The sequence below is a fragment of the Delphinapterus leucas genome, chromosome 16 (assembly GCF_059928025.1).
Source record: "Delphinapterus leucas isolate spDelLeu-1000000601 "Yukka" chromosome 16, BTC_Dleu_Yukka2, whole genome shotgun sequence".
Lineage (NCBI taxonomy): Eukaryota > Metazoa > Chordata > Mammalia > Artiodactyla > Monodontidae > Delphinapterus > Delphinapterus leucas.
In genome coordinates, this window is record NC_143144.1 from 51,161,556 (window position 1) to 51,186,054 (window position 24,499).

Sequence of the window (24,499 nt, forward strand, 5' to 3'; positions counted from 1 at the left end):
TTCTTCCCCAGTACCTGTGATCATGAAGCTCAAAGTAAATAAATCACCTAGGGAATACCGCCTGCACCAGCCTAAGTTCAGAGCACATGCTGAATGGTGGGCCACGTTTCTTGCTGATTTATTTGCCTTTGATAGGTTATAGATATGGCACAATTTGGTTACGACCAAAGTATGATAGACTACAGTTTTTGAAAAGATAAACATTACAGCTCCTAACTAAAACCTGTTACTTAAAACACATTCCGTTCAAAATACTGGCCACTTTACTTTTTGAAACTATGAGTTTCTCAAGCTAATATTTTAGACGAAGGGCCTGTGGGATTTAGCCACTGCTGCTCCATGGGGATAATAGTCACTTCATACAGGATTCTATCAGGAATAATATAGAATTTTTTTTTTTTTTTTTTTTTTTTGTGTGGTACGCGGGCCTCTCACTGCTGTGGCCTCTCCCGTTGCGGAGCACAGGCTCCGGACGCGCAGGCTCAGCGGCCATGGCTCACGGGCCCAGCCGCTCTGCGGCATGTGGGGTCTTCCCGGACCGGGGCACGAACTCGTGTCCCCTGCATCGGCAGGCGGACTCTCAACCACTGCGCCACCAGGGAAACCCATTTGTCATTTTTATTGACCTTCAGTCAGCTTTTGGTTGTGAACAAAAAATTGATTAAATCAATTCAAAATAACTTTCTCTCTCTCTCTCCCCCACAGTGCTCACCTACTGATGCTTATAAAGAATCTGAAAATAATATCCCACAAGACTCCAAGTGAGTAGGGGTGCCCCTTAATCAAATAGGCAAGCTTTTTCAGTGAGACAAAGCATGGCTATGTCCCGACTTCCCTTCGTTTTAATTAGTTTCTTATCATCTGATAACACACTGGGATGAACTTTCTTTTATGTAAGGCTGCTGTGTTTTCAATATTGTGATCTAGGAGAGATCTTAGTAGACAACCTAACACGCCATTTCTAATTATTACAGAAGAGAAAAACTACAGATTGTGTATCCTAAAAGGAAAACTATTTTGCAGAGAATTACTTTTTAATTAATTCATCTTTAATAATTTTGCACAGCAAGTCACCTCAGTGCTCTTGGTACATGTTTCTCATATAAGAAATAGCGGGAAATAACATTCCTTAATATTAGGCATTCCGTGAATGACATTTTAAAATGGTGGAGCAGTCATTTGGCTGTGGAATATTCTGGCTTAAACAAGTTTGGCCATTCTATTTAGAGCCTCCTGGAATGTAGATTGCTTTTTAGTCTGTGAGGTTAAGGTAGAGGGATGCAGATATAAAGATGAATACAAGCTCAACTTTCTTACCACATACTGCCTGAATCCCCTCACAGAATGGAGGTGAGATGTATATCCTTGTTAGGCTTCTCAAATTCACAAAAGAATGTCAGCTGATCCTCTAACTCAGCTTCAAGTTAAAAGTGCCCAAGCCAGGTAATTGTCAAGGATTACAAATCTGAATTCTCTTGGGCTCTATTCAAACACTTAGTCAAGAGAAAAATATTTGTAGAGAAGGGCTTGTAGGATAGACAATCTATTAAGTCCTCCAAATGAGTGCTTCTCAATTTCTCTTAACAAGGGAGATAATAAAATTAGTATTTATTAAAAACAACGTTGCTCTTTGACACCTGGTACAGCACTTGCACTGACCAGTCGGGATGGATGGTGGCTGTAAAGGACTATACTGTACTGGTTGTGTCTTTGAAGATGGAGTTCGTTTGCATATTGTGAAGTCATGTGGAGCCCCTCACCCACCATTTCCACATGATACTAATTTTACTTCTAGTGTCTCTTGTCAAGTAGAGAATGAGAAAACAAGCCTCCATGAATTCTGTACCAAATTTAAGTGTATTTTACAATCATAATAATATCTATATATATTTGAACATTGTTCATATATCAGTGAGTGAGACAATTATTTATGGCATAAATATATGGGCACTACCTTTGCAAAAACTTTAAGTTTCGCCAGGAATTTGTTGTGCAGAAGTTAGAAGTCACAGAGTAACCTAAGTAAATTATGCTGTGTGATCACCAGATAAAAACCAAAAACATCTCTTGGAGGGTGCTGAGGGCCTGGTTTGCTATATCACACAATGGAGGGTGCTGAGGGCCTGGTTTGCTGTATCACACAATGCCAGACCCCTTCAGTGAAATTTTTCACTTTATTTATGAAAAACTATTGCTTTTTTTCTTGGCAAATAGTTTGATTTTATCTTTGGGAAGCAGAATCATATGATGGACAAAACAATTTAACCGTTAGAAAATCTGGAGGCAAATGTGCCACTTTCCTATAACGGGCAAATAGTGCTTCATGAAAGGTATTTTATATCAGCCTCATTTCATTACTATTGTATTCCTGTGCTTTCTCATCATCATCTATCTCTAATTTCTTATATGTCTTTGATAGATAACGTAAATCTTTTTCGGAATATAGCTGGATATCAATACACAAGTGGCTGCTGTCTGTAGGTTGGCAAGTCGACATAAGCAAAAGGACAGAGGTATGTATTTGTTGATTCCTTGTGTAAACTCTCTGGCCATTTGAATATGATGTCAAGATTTCTCTGCAAACCCTGTAAGCCCCTGCTTCCCTTACAAGGTGGATAGGTGCGGTATAGCTGGGGAAATCACTGGAGTGAGAGGAAATTCTGGGCTTTAATTGTTAGCTTTGGTGTTAACTAACAGTATTACCTTGATCAGGGCTTTGAGGCATTTGTTCTTTTACAAGTCAAGCGTTGATCAGTTCAGAAATCAGAGCTCAGTGCTTTCAGGGGTCCAAGGAGCTCTGTAAGACAAAGGCAGAGGTGGGTACTTTGGGGCATGGAGAGCCCCTGCCCCACCTGAGGCACACCAACCTTTTCAGTACTCTGTGCCAGCTGAGCAGTGGGGGTCAGATTTGCCCAGAGGCTGTCAAGTGTTTCTTTTTCTTTTCTTCTTTGTATAACCCCTGGTCCCAGTGGTCCTGCAGGCTCCCGCTGTTCTGTCATTCCGCGCTGGTAATTCCATTGTCCAGCAGAGCCCACCTCTTTCAGGCTAGGCAAGTGTGAAGAACGAAATGACAGCCAGAGTGTGAGCTGAAGTAGGGGATCGCAGGAGGGGAGACAGGAGAACCCTTTTAAGAATTCATTGACAGCCTCCGGCACCAGGGCAGAGCTGCAGCTGGTTGGGGAATGGTAGCAGCTCACAGACATACATGACAGGCTGCTGGGAGGGGCGGGCTGTCCTCGCCGAGCTGGACTTTGGACTGACCGTGAATCTAAGAAGCAGAAGCACAAATAGTGACAGGCGGTAATAAATAACTCTTTCCCAGCTTCCCTTTCTTCCCTCCCCTAGACCCTTAGGCATCCAGCCTACTTTCTCCTCCTTTCAACAGCGTTCTCATTATATTCTACCCGTCACTCAAGTGCAGTTCAATCGCCAGTTTCTCCTCGAAGCCCTCCTGTCTCTGCTGTTGGAATTCTCTGTGCTCTGTGTTTGGTTTGGATTTCACTGGGTGCAGACTGCATTCTACCAGGCACTGGTATTATTATTATACATAGTCTGTTTTCCCCTGCTGGAATGTAAGCTGCTTGGGAGGAGGGATCACCTTCTCCCTGCTTTTCTGTCTCCCTCTTGGTGCCTAGAACAGTGTTTTGTCAATCAGGTGTTCAGGAAATAAGGTAAAAAGCCTAGGCTGTGTGTCCAGAAACACAGACTCAGTCTGAGCTGCTGGACCCATTAGCTATGTGACTTTGGATGCATTAGCAACCTCTCCAAATTTCAGAGTTTATTATTAGTTGTTTGTTTTTAGGATTATATGATAAACTCGCACACAGTTCTCAGCATAATAATACCTGTTGCCTGGATAAATGTTAAGAACTATGTTGCTTCGTGTTGCATTCTATGCTCACTGTAGCCAGTCCCTTTCTTCATTATCTGAAAAATGGGTTTATGTGTGTTGATGAAAAATGGGGCTTTGTGAATGAAGGCTTTAAGATGGACCAGAAATGTACTGACAAAAATTGGAAAACAAGGATTTGGCATCTTAGATTTCGAGGAATAGGGAGAAAAGGTGACTGCTATGGGAAAGCAGAAATTGCAAACTAATTATGAAGAGGAGGCCTGAGGTAAACAGAGTAAATTTAATTAAGATGAGCAGTTGGTTGGGCTGTCCAGAATGACAAATGTTTTTTCAAAAAAAAAAAAAAAAAAACAAGAGGATAGAGTCAGAAGTAAAAATGAGGTAAAAAGTGAGAAAAATTCAAAGAGAAAATCTCCTTGTGGAATCTGTCCTAGGACTAGGGTGCATAGCTGCGGTGGAGAGGGACCAGGAATTCCTGTGTATGGGATACCTGAGGGTTCAGCAACCCACCTAGAGGCCTAAACCTGTGCCTGGGACAGGAGACTCATACCAGATCTCACCAGAAAGGACCAGGCATCCTCAAAGCTCAGGGAAGAGGGGTCCTATCTTCTCTGGGAGTAAAATAGCCTCAAACTGAAAAGTCCTGCTCACCTGTAAACACATGCTAAGCACAAGTTGGTGACAGCTATGGACTAGTAATCTCCCTCTTCCCCTAGAGCCAGGACTTCAAAATTCCTTATAATTTTACAAGTTGATCTTCATTTCTAAAGCACCTGTGAAGTGAGTGAACTAAGGTTGCAATAACGGAAGGATTTGGGAGTGGATGAAGTTTCATATGAAGCCAAATAATCAGAGGTTGCTGGCTGAGCATGGAATTAAACTATCATATTTCATTACTTCTAAGATACATATATTATCACATTTATTATGTTATATATTAGACAATGGTGTCTTATTATCATGCTGGCCAGGCAGCAGTCGAGATGTGACTTGTTAAAATCTGCATAACTTAACGTCAAAAGTGCCAGCTTCAAAACTTGCATAATGGGTGCATGTGTCTTTTTGAATTAGGGTTTTCTCAGGTATATGCCCAGTAGTGGGATTGCTGGGTAATATGGTAGTTCTAGTTTTAGTTTTTTAAGGAACCTCCATACTGTTCTCCATAGTGGCTGTATCAATTTACATTCCCACTCACAGTGCAAGAGGGTTCCCTTTTCAACATACCGGTATATTAATGGACATGTGTAGAATCTAGAAAAATGGTACAGATGAACCTGTTTACAGGGCAGGAATAGAGACACAGATGTAGAGAATGGACATGTGGACACGGTGGAGAGAGGAGGGTGGGATGAATTGGGAGATTGGGATTGACATAGGTGCCCTGCCATGTGTAAAACAGATAGCTAGTGGGAACCTGCTGTATAGCACAGGGAGCTCAGCTTGGTGGTTTGTGGTGACCTAGATGGGTGGGATGGGGGGGGCGGTGAGGCAGGTCCAAGAGGGAGGGAATATATGTATACATATAGCTGATTCACTTTGTTGTACAGCAGAAACTAACAACATTGGAAAGCAGCTATATCCCAATTAAAAAGAACAAAAAACTTGCAAAATGGGTCAGCACCTTGGGAGAAAATCTGGAGACAAATGTGAATAACTGTTTTAAGAAATGTGAACTCGCCATGACATTGATGGCACAGGGGGTGGAAAAGAACATGAGTGGCTCTTACACAGAAAGTGCTTAGGAAGAATCAGGTTTACGTTGTGAAGAAATTTCAAAAAGAGCTTTTGTTTCACTTATATTTTTCAATTTATGTGGGTAGAAGATAAAAATGCCTAAATCAGTTTCTATCAGCTAAGACTCAACAAGAGGCTATTTACTTTACACATGCGGTAGGGAAACACAGGGGTAGTGGAATAGTACTGTGACCTGGGAATGGTAACAGCAAAGCCTTTGCTACCACTGGGCAAAGGGCTGGGGTGCAAACTAGAGGCCAGACTGAGAGAGTTGTGAGATAGGGCTTAGGAGGAGGGAGCACAAGTGACCCTGCAGGGAGAGAGTTGGGGGAATAAACATCCCCACCTCTCTCTCCCTCATTCTCTGATCTCTTGCAGGGGCTCCCCATTGGTCATACCCAGTTGGAAGTCAGAGGTAAGAGGATCCATTTACGTAACCTACCAATTTTCAAGCTTTTTTGTCTCAGAACTCCATTACGCTCTTAAAAATTATTGAGAACTTCTGTTTATGTAGCTTATATCCATTAATACTTACCATATTAGAAATGAAAGCTAAGAAACTAAAAAAATTAATTAAAAAATAATAAACCCATTGTATGTTAATACAAGAAAAATTTCAATGAAAAACAGCTCCTTGTTTCAAAAACTAGTGAGTATGTGGCATTGTTTTACATTTTGGAGAAATGCTAATGTTTGGCTTCATGGAGGACACCTGGATTTTCATATTGATTTCTGCATTCAAAATGTGGTGACATATTATTTTCGTTGAAGTGTATAAAGAAAGTATAGCCTCACACCTACATGCAGTTAGAAAAGGGGTCTTTTAAGTATCTTTTCCAAAAGTCATGTGTAGTCTTAATAATGCACCAAAGCTCAGCAAGTAGTTTCTTAAAGGTTAGTGCAATGTGGAGTCTGAAATTATAACAATGAACTTTTTGTATTTGGTTACATTAAAATCCATTGGTCGATATCGCACTTTGAATGTACCTTTTACGCATGCATGATTTTGTAGTTTTATGCCTTGGTCCTTGGTCGTTTGGAAAATATTGGTTTAGTGAATTAGGCAGATCTACTACATACTGACACATTTGAATATACAATATCCAAAAGAATAACATTTGTTAACATCACCACCAATCTCATCTGAAAAATCCTTAAACTTTGGGAAATTGTCAATCTCACTGTAGCAGATATATTTCAAAAATTCTAAAATTTGCTTAAAAACTCAAACTTTATCATTGGCAGCAAATATGTCTTTCTCAAAATGATAGACTCACTTGTGTTATTTTCAAGAAAATACCTGCCAAAAGCCAATTCTGAATAACTACAGTTTATCTGTTAGTCTTATTTCCAAATGGTGTTCCATGAGAAAAGCGGATGTTCAGCCTGCAGTTGAAACAGTCCTGTCGATGCTTTTCTTGGAAATAACCATCATGCTTTGGTGTACCACAGAAGTATGCTTTATGCATACTGCCATTTCAGGACACGGAATATTAAAAAGACATGGACGCAAAGGATGTGAGACTGAATGCAATTAATACTGTTGTTTTGTCATGGGCATTCTTAAATGAAACTGGCATTTCTTAAAAGATTGGTGCCACTGCCTTGATTCCTGCTAAGGCTCCAGAAGTTTTATCCACTTTTGATTTTTGCACCATCAATTCAAATTGAAAAAGGCAAGTACTGTCTTAGTATCCTTATAAAAATACTTCTGACCTGTATACCTCCTGAAAAAGTCTTGAGGAAACCCGGGGCTTTGGGGACTATACTTTGAGAACTGCTGAGGTAGCCTATCCAGATCAGTCCCCTGGGTCAGAAGGCAGCATGGAGAAAGGTGAGGAGTAGATTTTGGAGTGGTGGTGGGCAATAGGAAGATATGCAAAATAAAGCCTTCATCAGCACTCTGCTTTAGTATAAAATACAAAACAAATCTCAATTATAAGACTACTTAATCTTTGGTTCCTAAGAGCTTGCAGTTTAGGAGAAGGGATAAGTCAAGCGTTCAGGTGACAACAGAGACTCAACAGCGGATGGGATCAAGATGGCAGAGGAGGAGGATGTGGACCTTACCTCCCCCCAAAAAACACATCAACATCAAAAATCAATCCACAAGTGGAACAATTTTCACAGAAAATCAGCTGGAAACTGGCAGAAGATCTCTCATACAACCAAAGCTGCAAGAAAGACCACCACCCCCGGCATGTATCCAGGTAGGCAAAAAAGCAAAAAGGCTTCAGGATGGGACTGGCATCCCTAGGAGGGATCTGTGAAGGAGGGAGGGTCCCCACAGGCAGACCTTCCCTGTAGCCTGGGACAGATAGAGGGGTTGTAGGAGCCTGGACTCTGTTCACGAGGAGTGCCTGTGTACTAGCTTGCTAGCAATCAGGGTAGAGAGAGACCAGTGCTGACGGCTGCCACCTAGCTGCACTTCCTAGCCCAAAACACGCACAGCACCTAAGTGCTGAAAATTGGGTGGACAAACCCTGTGGTTGGGGCTGAACCTTAGAGCCCATTGTCAAGGTGCCTAGAGCGGGGCACAGCTCCTGAGGTGGCAGACTTTGTTAGCACGCACATGGCTGGGGCAGGGCTGACATCTGAGCCCATTATCAGCACTCACAGACTTGGGGCAGAGGGGAGATCTGAGGGTGAGCCCAACAGCTGTGGACTTTGTTGGCATGTACACGGGGTAGTCAACAGCATCACAGATTTGCACAAGTCCAGTGGAAAGCCCCTGGGGAGGAGTATGCAGGGGTTTCTTTCCTGGTGGGAACACTCTGGTTCCACCTACCTCACACTGCAGCTTGGAGATGGATCTGGGGCAGACAAGTCCTGGGAAAGCCCTAAGAGAGAGGCAGCCCAGGTCCCAGGCAACAGCAAAACTGCCTTGATTCCTGCAGGCACCATGCTCCAGGCTCTGGTGACAGCCCAGAACTAGGTCTGGAATGAACACAGTAGAGAAAGGAATACGACCTTGGGCTGCTTCTGGGCAGAACTGTGGATACCTGCACAGGTGCTGCCCAGGTTCACTGTGACCACATGGGCATCACTTGCTTCAGCACTAACCTCCTTGGGGACAGAACACACACTTAAGCACAAGGGACCCTTATTGAACCTGACTCTCAGGGCTTCTACTTCAACAACTGGAGAGCAGACTCTGCCACTGTCAGGGCTGTGACAGCCATGGAACAAAGAGGAGGCCCCGTCCAATATCCATTGCAGGCTCTAGACACCACAACATCAATCACATGCCCTATCAAGGGGATAACAGCCAACATACTCTGAGGAAAGATGTGGCAGCATCCATACCAAAAACAGCCCTTGCATAAAAATATTGGACTAACACAGTCTATACAGGGCCACTCCCACATAATAACAACACTTTAAGACCACAGTAGATAAATTTCTCTGTTTCTATGAATTTAGGAAGAATAGTTAAAAAGCAGAGAAACTACTTCCAATTAAAAGAACAATACCCCAAAAGAATAATGAAAATGACCTTGCCAGTCCACTAGACCCTGAGTTCAGAAAGTAATAAAATGCTAAAGGAATTAAGAATTATTGATAGAAATTCAGATCAGTGTAACAAGGAACTAGAAACTATCTTTCAAAATTAGACAACTCAATTACTGAGATAAAAACCAAACCAGAAGCAATGACTAGCAGACTAAATAACAGAGAAGAATGAATAAGTGATCTGGAAGATAGGATAATGGAAAGCACCCAATCAGAACAACAGAAAGACAAATGGAAAGAAAAGAAAGCAACATACAAGATTAATGAGAAAATATAAAGCATGCCAACCTATGCATAATAGATCTTCCAGAAGGAGATGAGAGAGAGAGAAAGGGATTAAAAATGGATTTGAAGAAATTATGTCGGAGAATTTCCTGCACCCAAAGAAGAAAACAGATATCCAGGTACAGCAAACACAGAGGGTCCCAAACAAGATGAACCCAAACAGACCCACACTGAGACATATCATATATATATATATATATATATATATATATTTTTTTGATGTGGACCATTTTCAAACTCTTTACTGAATTTTTTACAATATTGCTTCTGTTTGATTTTTTGGCTGCAAGGCATGTGGAATCTTACCTCCCTGACCAGGGATCAAACCTGCACCCCCTGCAGTGGAAGGTGAAGTCTTAACCACGGGAAGTCCCGTGACATATTATATTTAAAAGGCAAAAGTTAAATATTCTAAAGGCAGTAAGAGAAAACATAGAGTCAGTTACAAGGGAATTCGCATAAGGCTATCAGCTGATTTCTCTGCAGCAATTTTGCAGGGCAGAAGGGAGTTGCATGATATATTCAAAGTCCTGAAAAGGAAAAATCTGCAACCTAGGATACTCTACCCAGCAAGATTATCATTTAGAATAGAAGGAGAGAGAAAGAATTTCTCAGACAAGCAAAAACTAAAAGATTACAGCAGTACTAAACCTAACCTAAAAGAAATATTCTATTTCTTCTCTAAATAGAAAAGGTAAGAATCTATAGGAAAGGAAAAATCACAATAGGAAAGGCAAATAGATAAAAAAGATTATCAAATAAGTCAGTACAAAGATTAAAAGCCAATAAATTTTTTTTGTAAAAGTGATTGTAACCACAATTAACAGCAGAAGGTAAACATGAAGATGTAAAATAGGCCATCAGAATCACAAAATGTGGGAGAAGGGAGTAAAGAAAATGTAGATCTTTTAGAATGTGTTTGAACTTATATGACCAGCAGTCTAAAGAAATATAGTTATGGGTTAATATACATGAAAACCAGGGTAACCACAAATCAAAGAACAAAAAGAAAGGAATTCAAGCATAATACAAAAGAAAACTATCAAACCATGAAAGGAGAAACAAATGAAGAAAGAACTATAAAATCAACTGGACAACAAGGTTTGGCAATAAATACACGTGTAGCAATAATTAGCTTCAATGTTAATGGACTAAGTGCTCTGATCAAAACATGAGTGGCAGATTGGATTAAAAAAACAAGAATATACAATATGCTGCCTACTTTAGGGTGAAAAGCACACACATATATTGAAAGTGAGAGGATGGAAAAAGATATTTCATGCCAAAGAAAATGACAAAAAAGCAGGGGTAGCAATACTCATATCAGACAAAACAGACTTTAAAACAAAGCCCATAAAGAAAGAAAAAGAAGGACACTATGTAATGATAAAGGGATCAATACAAGAGGATGATATTATACCCAATATAGGAGCACCTAAATATATAAAACAAATGCTAACAGACATAAAGGGAGAAATTGACAAGAATACAATAACAGTAGGGAATTTTAACACCCCACTGATATCAACAGACAGATCTTCCAGACATAAAGCAAGAGATCCTAAATGACACAATAGAACAGAGAGACTTAGTTGATATCTAAAGGACACTACATTCAAAAAAGCCAGAATACACATTCTTTTCAAGTGTGCATGAACATTCTCTAGAATTGCCCACATACTAGGACACAAAATAAGCCTCAACAAGTTTAAGAGGACAAATTATTTCAAGCATTTTTTCCTAACCACAATGGCATCAAACTAGAATCCACACACACACAAAACAAAATCACATGGAGACTAAACAACATGCTACTAAAAAATTAATGGGTCAATGATGAAATCGAAAGAAGAAATCAGAAAATACCTCGAGACAAATGATAATGAAAACACAACTTTACAAAATCTATGGGATGCAGCAAAACCACTTCTAAAAGGGAAGTTCATAGCAATACAGGCCTTCCTCAAGAATGAAGAAAAATAAACAACCTAACCTACCACCTGAAAGAATTAGAAAAAGAACAAACAAAACCCCAAGTCAGCGGAAGGAAGGAAATAATAAAGGTCAGAGAGGAAATAAACTATAGATCAAAAAACAATAGAAAAGACAGATAAAACCAAGAGCTATTTTGAAAAGATAAAATCAACAAACTTCTAGCCAGACTCACCACGAAGAAAAGAGAGACGAACCAAATAAAGAAAATAAGAAATAAAAGAAGAGGAATAACAACCTATACTGCAGATACAAAAAAATCAGAAAATACTATAAACAGCTATATGTCAACAATTTGGACAGCTTAGAAGAAATGGACAAGTTTCTAGAAACATACAACCTGCCAAAATTGAGTCAAGAAGAAATAGATAATTGGAACAGACCAGTCACTAGATGTGAAATAGAATCTGTAATAAAAAAAAAAACAACTCCCTGCAAACAAAAGTCCAGGACTGGATAGCTTCACTGGGGAATTCTACCAAATATACAGAGAACTTATGCCAATCCTTCTCAAACTATTCCAAAAGATTGAAGAGGAGAGAACACTCCCAAGTTCATTCTATGAAGCCACCATCACCCTGATACCAAAACCAGAAGATACTACAAAAAAAAAAAAAGAAAATTATAGGCCAATATCTTTGATGAATACAGATGCAAAAAACCTCAACAAAATATTAGCAAACTGAATCCAACAATACGTGAGAAGGATCATATGCCGTGATCAAATTGGATTCATTCCAGTGTTGCGAGGATGGTTCTACATACCCAGATCTATCAATGTGATACACCACATTAACAAAAGGCAAAAAACATATGATCATTCTCAGTAGACACAGAAAAAAAAACAATAAAATTCAACATCCATTCATGATAAAAACTCTCAACAATATGGGTATAGAGGGAATATATCTCAACATAATAAAAGCTATTTATGCCAAACCCACAGCCAATATAATACTCAATGGTGAAAAGCTGAAAGCCTTCCCACTAAAATCTAGAAAAAGACAAGGATGCCCAGTCTCACCACTTCTATTCAACATAGTATTGGAAGTCCTAGTCACAGCAATCAGACAAGAAATAAAAGGGATCCAAATCAAAAGGGAAGAGGTAAAACTGTCACTGTTTGAAGATGTCATGATACTCTACATAGAGAACCCTAGAGACTTCACACAAAAACCATCAGAACTAATAAATTCAGCAAGGTCGCAGAATACAAGATTAATATACAGATATCTGTTGCATATCTTTATACTAACAAATATCAGAAAGTTAAAAAAAAATCCCATTTAAAACTGTCAAAAATAATAAAATACCTAGGAACAAGCTTAACGAAATCTTAACCAAGGAGGTGAAAGACCTATACACTGAAAACTCTAAAATATTGATAAAGGAAATTGACTATGATTCTAAGAAATGAAAATAAATCCCATGCTCTTGAATTTTTAAAATGACCATACTACTCAAAGCAATCTACAGATTTACTGTGATCCCTTATCAAAATACCCATGACATTTTTCACAGAATTAGGACAAATATTCCTAAAATTTATATGGAATCACAAAAGACCCAGAATTGCCAGAGCAATCCTGAGGGAAAAAATAAAGCTGGAGGCGTAACCCTCACAGACTGCAGACAATACTACAAAGCTACAGTAATCAAAACAGTGTGGTATTAGCACAAAAACAGACATATAAATCAATGAAACAGACTTAAGAGCCCAGGAATAAAGCCATACACCTATGGTTAATTAATCTATGACAAAGGAGACAAGAATATACAATGGAGAAAAGACAGTCTCTTCAGCAAATGGTGTTGGGGAAGCTGGACAGCTGCATGTAAATCAATAAAATTAGAACACTCCCTCAAACCATATACAAAAATAAACTGAAAATGGTTTAAAGACCTAAATATAAGACATGGCACCATAAAACTCCTAGAAGAGAACACAGGCAAAACCACCTCCTAGAAGAGAACACAGGCAAAACCACAGGCATAAATCATAGCAATATTTTCTTAGATCAGTCTCCCATGGCAAAAGAATTAAAAGCAAAAATAAACAACTGGCAACTAATCAAACTTAAAAGCTTTTGCATCAAAGGAACCCATCAATAAAATAAAAAGACAACCTATGAAATGGGAGAAAATATTTGCAAAGGATGAGACCAAAAAGGGATTAATTTCCAAAATATACTAATAGCTCATACAGCTCAATACCAAAAAAAAAAACCCAACCCAATTAAAAAAATGGGCAGAACTGGTGGGGGACAAAGAGAGATGGACTGGGAGTTTGGGGTTGGTAGAGGCAAACTGTTATATTTAGAATGGATAAACAAGGTCCTACTGTATAGCACAGGGAACTATATACAGTCTCCTGGGATAAACGATAATGAAAAATAATATTAAAAAAGTCTCTGTGTAAAACTGAGTCACATTGCTGTACAGCAGAGATTGGCACAACATTGTAAATCAACTCTACTTTAATAAAAAAAATGGGCAGAAGACCTAAATAGACATCTCTTGAAAGAAGACATACAGATGGCCAACAGGCACATGAAAAGATGCTCAACATCAATAATTATTAGAGAAATGCAAATCCAAACCACAATGAGGTATCACCTCCCACCAGTCAGCATGGCCATCATCAAAACATCTACAAATAATAAACCCTGGAGAGAGTGTGGAGAAAAGGGAACCCTCCCACACTGCTGGTGGGAATGTAAATTGGTGCAGCCACTATGGAAAATGATCTAGCAATCCTACTTCTGGGCATATATTTTGAAAAGATGAAAACTCTAATTTGAAAAGATACATGCACCCCAATATTCATAGCAGCAGTATTCATAATTGCTAAGACATAGAAACAACCCAACTGCTCATCAACAGACAATTGGTTTAAGAAGATGTGGTATATATTTATACAATTGAATATTACTCAGCCATGAAAAAGAATGTAATACTGCCACTGGCAGCAACATGGATGGACCTAGAAAATTCTATGCTTAGTGAAATGTCAGAGAAAGACAAACGTCATATATCACTTACATGTGGAATCTAAAAAATAATATAAACGAACCTATATACAAAACAGAAACAGACTCACAGACATAGAAAACAAACTTATGGTTACCAAAGGCGAAAGGGTGTGGGGGAGGGAGAAATTAGGAGTATGGGATTAACAGATACAGACTATTACACATGAAACAGATAAGCAACAAGGATTTACTGTATAGTACAGGGGACTATATTCAATATCTTATAATAACCTATAATGGAAAATAATCTGAAAAAAAATAACTGAATCACTTTGCTGTATAACTGAAACTAACACAATATTGTAAATCAACTATATTCGGTTAAAATAAAACTCAAAAAGTATAGCTTAGTGTAATTGTAGCTCTTTTTTTCTTTAGTGGTATATAAAATAAAATACATCTTTGAACTGATTCTTTAAGTCTTACATTCTATGATGTACGATAAGTAGAGAGAATCAAACGAATCACATGTTGGAGTGACCTGATGCATCTCTGTCCATGCTAAGGTGTAACTGCCACTGGGACCAGATCGGTCAGTCTTTGGGACAGATTTCCTGCTCCCTACGTGGAACACCATGCATACTTATTTTAGAAACACTTGGTTTTCTAGCCTTCCATTGTTTATGAATCTCCTGAGAGATATATTTTATCTTCTAAACTTATGAATGTACAAATGAATGGGTGAATGAATAAATATGAATGGCCTAGAAGTCACTGCGCCTCCTTCAAGGGACTTCGCCTCTCCACTCTGGCGGGATGATTTTGTACCTATCATCCCACCAGAGATGATAATTTCTCTGGTGTCCAATTTCCTTTCACCCTTGGATAGGAAGGATCATTTTACTGTCACCCTGTACTCCTTGCTCGCTATACGTATGGACTTAATAAAGAAATGAGGCAGACGGATACACTATACTGCCTTCAGTCACTCTTCCACGAATGCCCAGCCTTGGCTCAAGAGGAAGGTAATGTTATCTGCAAACTGCAATCACCTGAGTTTACATTTGCAAGGGAAATGGTAACCTAGGAACAATCCTTTACTTCGAGGGGATTAGCGCTTCAGCTGATTTTGGACTCTCTTATTGGTTTCTATAAATTTTTAACAGCTTGAAATGGCATTAAACTCTGCAGAGAGCACAGTATAATGCCACTAATCCTGTTGATCTTACATTGCTTTACAGAGGCAAGAACAGCAATAAATCCTTTTATGTGTAAATCAGGAGAGATGTTAGCCATTTCTCTGCAAGGACATACTTTATTACTAGAGTTGGCTGATATAAGTTAGAACTCAAGTATTAAATTTGAAATGTCTTTTTTTCTTCCCTTTGCTAGTCCGCTGATTCTCTTCCTTCTCCCGTTTCCCCTTCCCCAGATAACTGAACCTTTCCTATATCTATCCGTCCGCCCATCCATCCATCCATCCATCCATCCATCCATCCATCCATCCATGCATCAACTTGCAAAATCTCTGTGTCTGACCATCCTGCCAGTTTAGGACATATTTCTGTAAAGCACTGTGACAGATGCTTTCTGAGGGAACACAGTAAGACCTGGTTTCTATAAGATCTTGCTGTCTAGTGGGAGGGATAAGTCAAGTGCACAGGTAACAGAAACTTAAGGTTGGATTTGACAGGACATTGGTTAAGGGCAAGGGCTCAGCGGATAGTCTATGCTTGTCCCTGTCGTTTCCTACCTGTACATCCCCAGGCAGATCCTTTGATGTATCTGAACGTCAGGTTCCTCATCTGCAGTGTCAACCACATGTGGCTGTTGTGATGATTAAATAAAGCATAAGCGTTTAGCACAATGCTATTTACTGCCCTACATAATATTAAATATAATTTGTGCTCAGAGATATATAAGCAATAACCAAACGGACCCCTAGATTATTAATAGTACATTCACCTAACCACCAATAAAATGTATCGAATTTGGTTTTCGTTGTGTATATCTTTCAGAAATAAAGCTAGCCAAGAGGCCCTGAGCTGTCACCAGCATTATACATATAGTAAAGTTGTTTCTTACACAGATGATATGGCTATGCCTAAGAAAAGATGCTCCCTGAATTATCTTTCTTATGGTAGACATATGTTGTGGGAAGCCACCTGCACTGTTTCAACTAATCCCTACTCTTACAAGCAATGATATCCAAATGTGTTACCTTCCCAGAGCTGGATTTATCCAGACCAAAGATTGTCATGTCCAACATAGGTCATCATATTTGCTGTGCTTGGTCCTGTAGAAACCAATCGCACTGCCTTCAGCCAGTTGCAGGTTTGGCTGACCCCTGTGCTTGGTTTCTGTCCATCTCATCTTATACTAGTTTGAATCCCATCAGTTTCTACTCTTGAAACACCTCCCCCGCCCCACCCCATGCCAACACAGCCATCACTGATTCATATAGGTTCTGGGGAAAGAAAAGACCACAGTCTCCAGAACTTCAGAGGACCCAGAGGAGACCAATCTACTTCAAGACATTGGCAGTGTGGAGTTCCCACTGGAAGAGAGGAACAATGGGGGAAAAGGTAAAGGGCCTAGAATCAGAACCTCAGAGGAGGGACTTCTGACCCCAGTTCTGATTTACTCTGTCATGCTGAACAAATTACTGAGACTTTGGGGGCCTCAGTTGACCCATCTATATAGTAAATGTATTGTGCTAAATAATCTCAGCTTATTGCATTTACCAGTTCATCCATTTAATATTTATTAAGGGCACAATTCTGCACCGTGCAGAAGACACATTTCTATAAGGGACACACACACACACACACACACACACACACACACACACACACACACACACACACACACACACACACACACACACACACACACACACACACACACACACACACACACACACCATGGCTCAGAATGTTATATGAGCCACAAAGAAAGATACAAAATGTGAGGGGTTGCAGCTGTTCTGTTGTGGGTCTTTAAGCTACTTCTCAGTTCTAACCATTAGGCAAGACCTATCCTTTATCTCTTCAAGTTCACTAAAATGCCACGGAGCATCATCTCTCTGGGGCTGTTGTCTCCTCTGGAAAATGAAGCAAACGAATTTAACAGCTATTTCCAAGAATTGTTTTTGAGAGGGGAGGTGAAGAGGGGAAAATGCATAGGGATATATAATTCAGTGGTCACATAACTTTATCACATTTGTCTCCGAACCTCATTGTGAATTGGCCAGTGAAGATATCCTTTTATTATTCTGATATAGCAGGAAACTGAGGCTCATAGAAGCTGCAGCACTTACTGGAGGAAAAATCAGGGTGAGGATGCTCAGTATAGTACTGTAAATATAATGCACAGAGAAGTGACGGCTAGGTTAATTCTCCAAACCCAAAACTCACTTTTGCCATCAATATTTTCTTCTCCTGATCTGTAACACATCCAGGGGAGGGGATGATGTAGGGTGACACCAGTTTCCTGGTTAATAATCTTCATCTGAGTTGAGGTTTGTGTGTTTAGCATGAGCTCAGCCAGATGATGTTTCCTCCTGCCAGTAGGTGCCAGGGGAGGCAAATTTGTCTGAGAGTGGAAATAAAATCCGAAAGGAGGGAGCTTGGGTTGGGATCTCCTGTTTGGTCACCCTACATTTAGCAAGCACCCACACTGCAAAGCCCATTGCAAAGCAGTAAAGACTTGAAAAAGACAGGGTCTCTACATCTTTTGGAGTTCCTGGTTAGCAGATCCATTACAAAAACAAACAAAACACCTTTCCCCTTTTCTAACAGGAAACATTATGCAAATAGTTTCAACTAGAGTAAAAGAAACAAAAAACAAAATGCAACTTTGTTAAAGAAACTCCACATTTCTTACCCTCTCTCAATTTGGCACATTCCTTACTCTTAACTCTATATATAGACAACTACTCTGACAAAAAGGACACCAGACTTTACTAATAATGAACCCTAGACGAACAAACAAAACAAAACAGAGACTTCCCTGGTGGCGCAGTGGTTAAGAATCTGCGTGCCAATGCAGGGGACACGGGTTCGAACCCTGGTCTGGGAAGATCCCACATGCCGCGGAGCAACTAAGCCCGTGCACCACAACTACTGAGCCTGCGCTCTAGAGCCTGCGAGCCACAACTACTGAGCCCACGTGCTACAACTACTGAAGCCCATGCACCTAGAGCCCTGTGCTCCGCAACAAGAGAAGCCACCGCAATGAGAAGCCCGCACACCGCAACGAAGAGTAGCCCCTGCTCACCGCAACTAGGGAAAGCCCGCGCCCAGCAATGAAGACCCAATGTAGCCAAAAATAAATTAATTAATTAAATTTAAAACAAAACATACATCAGCAATAAACCCCCCAAACTTCAGCTCAAACCGAGGGCCCTCAGCCTTCTCTGAAAGAAAGAAATGCCCTTTTCTTTTACTATCAACAGATACTGCCTAAAGAACTCTAATATTTTCTCTAGAACAAGCTGTCTTCCATTCATTTGAATGACCGAAGGAAACCCACTGAAACTATGATTTAAAGCTTACATAAAGAAGACACCATTTGTGAAGGATATTCTGAATTTGTCCAATTACATACTGAATTAAGTAAAAGGCAAGGAATGGAGGTTGAAAATACCAAGAGACTCTTATTTATGGTCTAAAACTCAGCAAAATCAGTGTCTCCTTGGTTAAGGTCTTCCTGTCTTTTAAATTTATTCCTCCTCTCCTCTGGGTTCTCATAGTACCTTCTACCATCACATACACTTATCCTAGGCTCTTTTAACTAATTTTTTTTAATCTGTATATTTTGCTCACCAAACTGAGATCCTGGAGGTCATGACCATAAAATTAGTCATCTTGTTTCTATAGTGCCAAATACAGTAATCATTAATTATCTGTTGAAGAAATGAATTTATAACTAGACAGATAAGTGAGAAGGAAGGACTGGGATGTTATCTAAACTGCATCACCATTTTTAGAGGAAGGCTGAGGTGACCATGGAAAAACTGAGACATGACAAGAAGTTTGGTGACATAGCCTTTGTGACACATTAGCTGTAACACATTTCAGAGCCATATCTTAATTCATATATGACTCTGTCACATATTAGCAAATAATTTAGCATCTCTGAGCTTGTTTACTCATGTAAAATGGGAAACATAATGCTTCAAAGAACTGTTACCAGCTTAAGTAGCTAATAAGCAGGTTTAAGTTACACATTTTAACATAACACACATATAAAGGATGGTGACTACTACTATTATCTCTGCAACAAACCATTTTCTCTTTGAAATGATATTTGATATCTTTAGAGTCAGCAAAATAACTAGCAAATCAAAAGTAGTTTATTCTTTTTGTTGTATCACCTGACTTTGCTCCCAAGGAAGTAAAGGCAATTTTGCAGGTAAAAAATGGTTGATGCATTGAAGGAAAAAATGTACTTGCATTTGTGATTTATTTGTACGATTTCCTCTTATGAACAATTTAGAAATGAAAAGGACTTATTTTGGGGTGTTGATTTTTATGCTGGATTTTAAAAGCGTTTTTGTAAAGACACTGAATTGTGTTATCTATTTGATAGCTCTTAGATGCTTTTTTTCTGGAAGACATAAATTAAAATTTAATTTGGTGGAATATAATTAAAAATAGGATTTTAAGTTGAAATTGAGGTCTGTGAAAGTTTGAAAATGGAGAACCTTTTTGGCAAAGAGAAAATGCTTGAAATATGTTTGTGGTTCATCAAGCTGCTTATAGAATGATTCAAGAACTGTCGCTGGAAAATCAGAGGACTGACAATCCTGTCAAATTGGCTGTGTTACCAATGGTTGTACAGTCTCCTCCTTCCAGCTCAATCCTGGGTCATGGTACCTGCATCCGTAGCTGTTGGGTCAGAATGCATATGAGGAAAAAATGTCTCATCAAACAGTAGAACCTATGCATTCTAGGGCCAGACACCAGATCCTACTACCATAATTAAAGGACCATAGAACAACAGTAGGAAGTGACACAATCTCCACATGCTGAATTCACCTCAATTCCTTAAAGTTATTTTTTTCTTGAGGACATGCAGCTTGCAAAGCCCATGCTTTAAAAATGTACTGTAATTTTATCACCCCCACCTCCTGTCTTAAGCTCTGTCCAGAAGGATTTGTTCTTATTTATGTCTGTGGAATGAGATTTTCTTTTCTAGTGCTTGGGAGCTTTCCATGGTGTCCTGTGGATGCTTCAAAATGAAGCCTTCTCTTTTTTAATCCTTTCCTTTTCTTAGACAGAATTGCCTTTTGTAATTTCTTCTTTCTTAAAAAAAAATCAAAAGAAAAGAATAAAAAGCAGCAGAAGGAATCTAGTTCGAGACTGCAGCCCAGGTGTTCTAGAAGACAATTCCTATAATTAGTTGTTAAAAGTGGCATTGCCATCATTTTCCCCACAGATTGAAACTGACTTTTCCTCTCAACATTTCATTCTGGGGCTAGGGAAATTAACCAATTAATTGATTTTAATGAAATAAGTGTTTAAAACATGTTCAAGTACTGGCCTCAAAGAGAAACAAAAGTGTTTTCAAGCATCTCTCTCCTGAACCAAAATTTTGCATAATCTACATGGTACAGTGTGTGAGTGCTGGTGTTCAAATGCTAAATCATTCAAGATCTGTTCTCAGTATACATTTTTCTCATTGAGAAATCTCACACATGATTTAGCATAAATTGTAGCCTATTGTAATGATCATCCATAAGTGAAATACTCTCACTTGTGTTAAACTGTTGTTAACTGATTGGGGCAATCTGAAAAAGATCATGTGATAGCCATGTATAAACTACTCGGGAAAAAGAAAGAGGTTTCCAAGGAAATGAACCTTACTCTCGACTGCTGTGGTGAGCTTTGGAGTGTCCAAGATCCCTTCAGTCATTATTGGAATATTGTGGCACTATGAGTGACACAAGTTAGTACAAGAGAATAGCATCCATGAATACAAATAACCAGCCTACAGGTATGAGCAGTCTCCTACTTTGCGGATACCAACTTTCTGTAGGAAAATTTGGAAATACTTTGAGAAAATATAAAAATGCGCCCATCCCTTGGCTCCTCAATTCCATTTCTAAAAATGTATCCTAATGGAATTTAGGATGTGTGTAAAGATTCATTTACAAAGATTTTCATTGTAAAATTATTTATGATAGAAATCAGAAGCAATCAAACTAACCAACAATAGGGTACTTATAGTACTGGTTAAATAAATCATGGTATAAATTTCAACAGTGCTATACCACTCAGCTTGAAATGTATTGTGAAGTCAGTGGAAACAGGTTACAAAAGTATTATATGTGGGTATAATTCCTTTTTTTTTTTTTTTGCAACTAAAGCATATGAAAAAATTCTAGAAAGTATACTTTAAAAGCTTACTAATATGGTTATCTAATAAGTTGTGGGGTTATAGGGTTTTTTTTTTTAATCCTTTTGCTTCCTAGTATTCTCTACTTTTTCTACAATGAATGTGTGTTGCTTGTATCAATATAATAAAGTTGCCCACTGACCCCCACTCCTCCACTTTGACATGGCTCAGAGCCTCCCAGTTCACCTCAAAATAGCCACAGTAACCATCCTGGGCAAAACTAGAATCTTTATTCTAGAACATGGAATTGGAATCTCTTTAGAATCTAAAGATTTCGCCATTGTAACATCTTAACACTTTCTCATTTCACATTATCTTTTATATGTCTTAAATATATACTTCCTAAAAATACGATATTATACATGTTAATGTTTTAAAGCAATATATTTATTCTTATAAATTTATTTGAATATCTCTTGTGATAACTGTTTGCATAATTGGGAACATCTAGGGCTTGGAATCACTCCTTCAGAAAGTAAATTTGTTTTAGGCTCTACTTCATAGATTTGAATCATTTTAGTAAGGATGCTAGGTAGTGATCTTTAGAATTCTTTTCAGTAGATGGTGAAACAAAGAACCATATTATGGTCAGAAAGAAAAAGGAAGGGTAAGTAAGGAGAAAGCCCCTCCATCTTCATTCCTATACAGTTATCCCTGGTAACTACAAAATGTCTTTAAGTTCCGTGAATGGGACCAGTGTACTCTCTCCCTATCTCCATTATGCCTGGAGTTCAATAGTCATGATCTGGGTCAAAGAAGAGAACACAGGTTAAACACTCTCCAACATAAATCACAGCAATATTTTCTTGGATCGGTCTCCCAAGGCAAAGGAAATAAAAGCAAAAATAAACAAATGGGACCTGACCAAACTTAAAAGCTTTTGCACTTCAAAGGAAACCATCAACAGAATGAAAAGACAAACTACAGAATGGGAGAAAATATTTGCAAACAATGTGACCGACAAGGGGTTAATTTCCAAAATACACTAACAACTCATATAACTCAATATCAATAAAACAAACAACCCAATCAGAAAATGGGCAGAAGACCTAAATAGACATCCCTTGAAAGAAAATACACAGATGACCAACAGGCACATGAAAAGATGTTCACCATCACTAACTATTAGAGAGATGCAAATCAAAACCACAATGAGGTAATACCTCACACCATCAAAAAGTCTACAAATAACACATGTTGGAGAGGATGTGGAGAAAAGGATACACTTGTACACTGTTGGTGGGAATGCAAATTGGTGCAGCCACTATGGAAAACAGTATAACATTTCCTTAGAAATTTAAAAATAGAACTACCATATGATCCAGCAATTCCACTCCTGGGTATATATCTGGAAAAAATGAAAACGCTAATTGAAAAAGATAACATGCACCCCGATGTTCATAGCAGCACTATTTACAATAGCCAAGACAAAGAAGCAACCCAAGTGCCCATCAATAGATGATTAGATTAGGAAGATGTGGCACATATATACGATTGAATATTACTTAGCCATAAAAAGTAATGTAATACTGTCATTGGCAGCAACATGGCTGGACCTAGAGAATATTATGCTTAGTGAAATAAGTCAAACAGAGAAAGCCAAATACTATATATGGACTCAAAAATAATACAAATGAAACTATATACAAAACAGAAACAGACTCACAGATACAGAAAACAAACTTGCAGTTACCAAAGGAGGGGCAAATTAGGAGTATGGGATTAACAGATACAAACTACTATATATAAAATAGATAAGGAGCAAGGATTTACTGTATAGCACAGGGAATTATACCCATTATCTTACAATAATCTATAAAGGAATACAGTCTGCACAAACACTGAATCACTATGCTGTACGCCTGAAATGAACACAATCTTGAAAATCAACTCTATGTCAATTAAAAAATTAATCAGCCATGTATTTTTGGGCTCTAATGGAAAACAAACCATATCATTCATCCTTCACGTGCACCATTTTTATAATTTTCTAAAGAGCATTATTCTCAACCATTGCTATGCCTGATATCCCAAGGTGTATATCCAGGTTTTCTACTACCATTATATCCTAATGCTAATCAGCTTTAACTCCATCAGTGCGTACACCCTTGTTAGTAAGCTTGTATTGCCTTTTTGACTAGGTCCTTAGAGGGGAGTGAACCTAGAATTAAGGTTAATGGCGGGAGAAACAATTTCCATGAAAATTGGGTTAAGGGACCTTGCTTTTGTGTGAATTGGATTAATAATTCGTTTATTTGGCTTGCTTTTTTCAGACTGTGGGTACAGTTCATGCTAAATGAGCAAATTCTAGATCTGCATTTCACCCAGAATTAAGAAGATTTTGCATTCAACTAACTCTCTCACTATTTTACTATTTGGATAGAAAACTACTGAGCTTAGCAGACACCAAAGTAATAGTATCTCCAAAATTCCCATGTATTGCAGTAAATTTCCCATGACATCTCCTTGTAAACATATCCAACTCTCCCAAATACCCATCCTCCCAGATGGTTAGTTAGAGGTTTTTTCCTCCCCAATAATACATTACCTTGTAAAATCTTTATCATAGCACTTAGGCTATTATATGGTAACTGTTTGTTTTGTTTGTTTTTTTCATAGTAGATTTTGAGCACCTTGAAGGCCAGAACTGTGACTAATTCACCTTTCCATATCCAAATCCTACTTATGCCATAAAATAGGCAATCGATGCATTAGATACATGTGGAATGAATGAGGAGATAACTAAGAA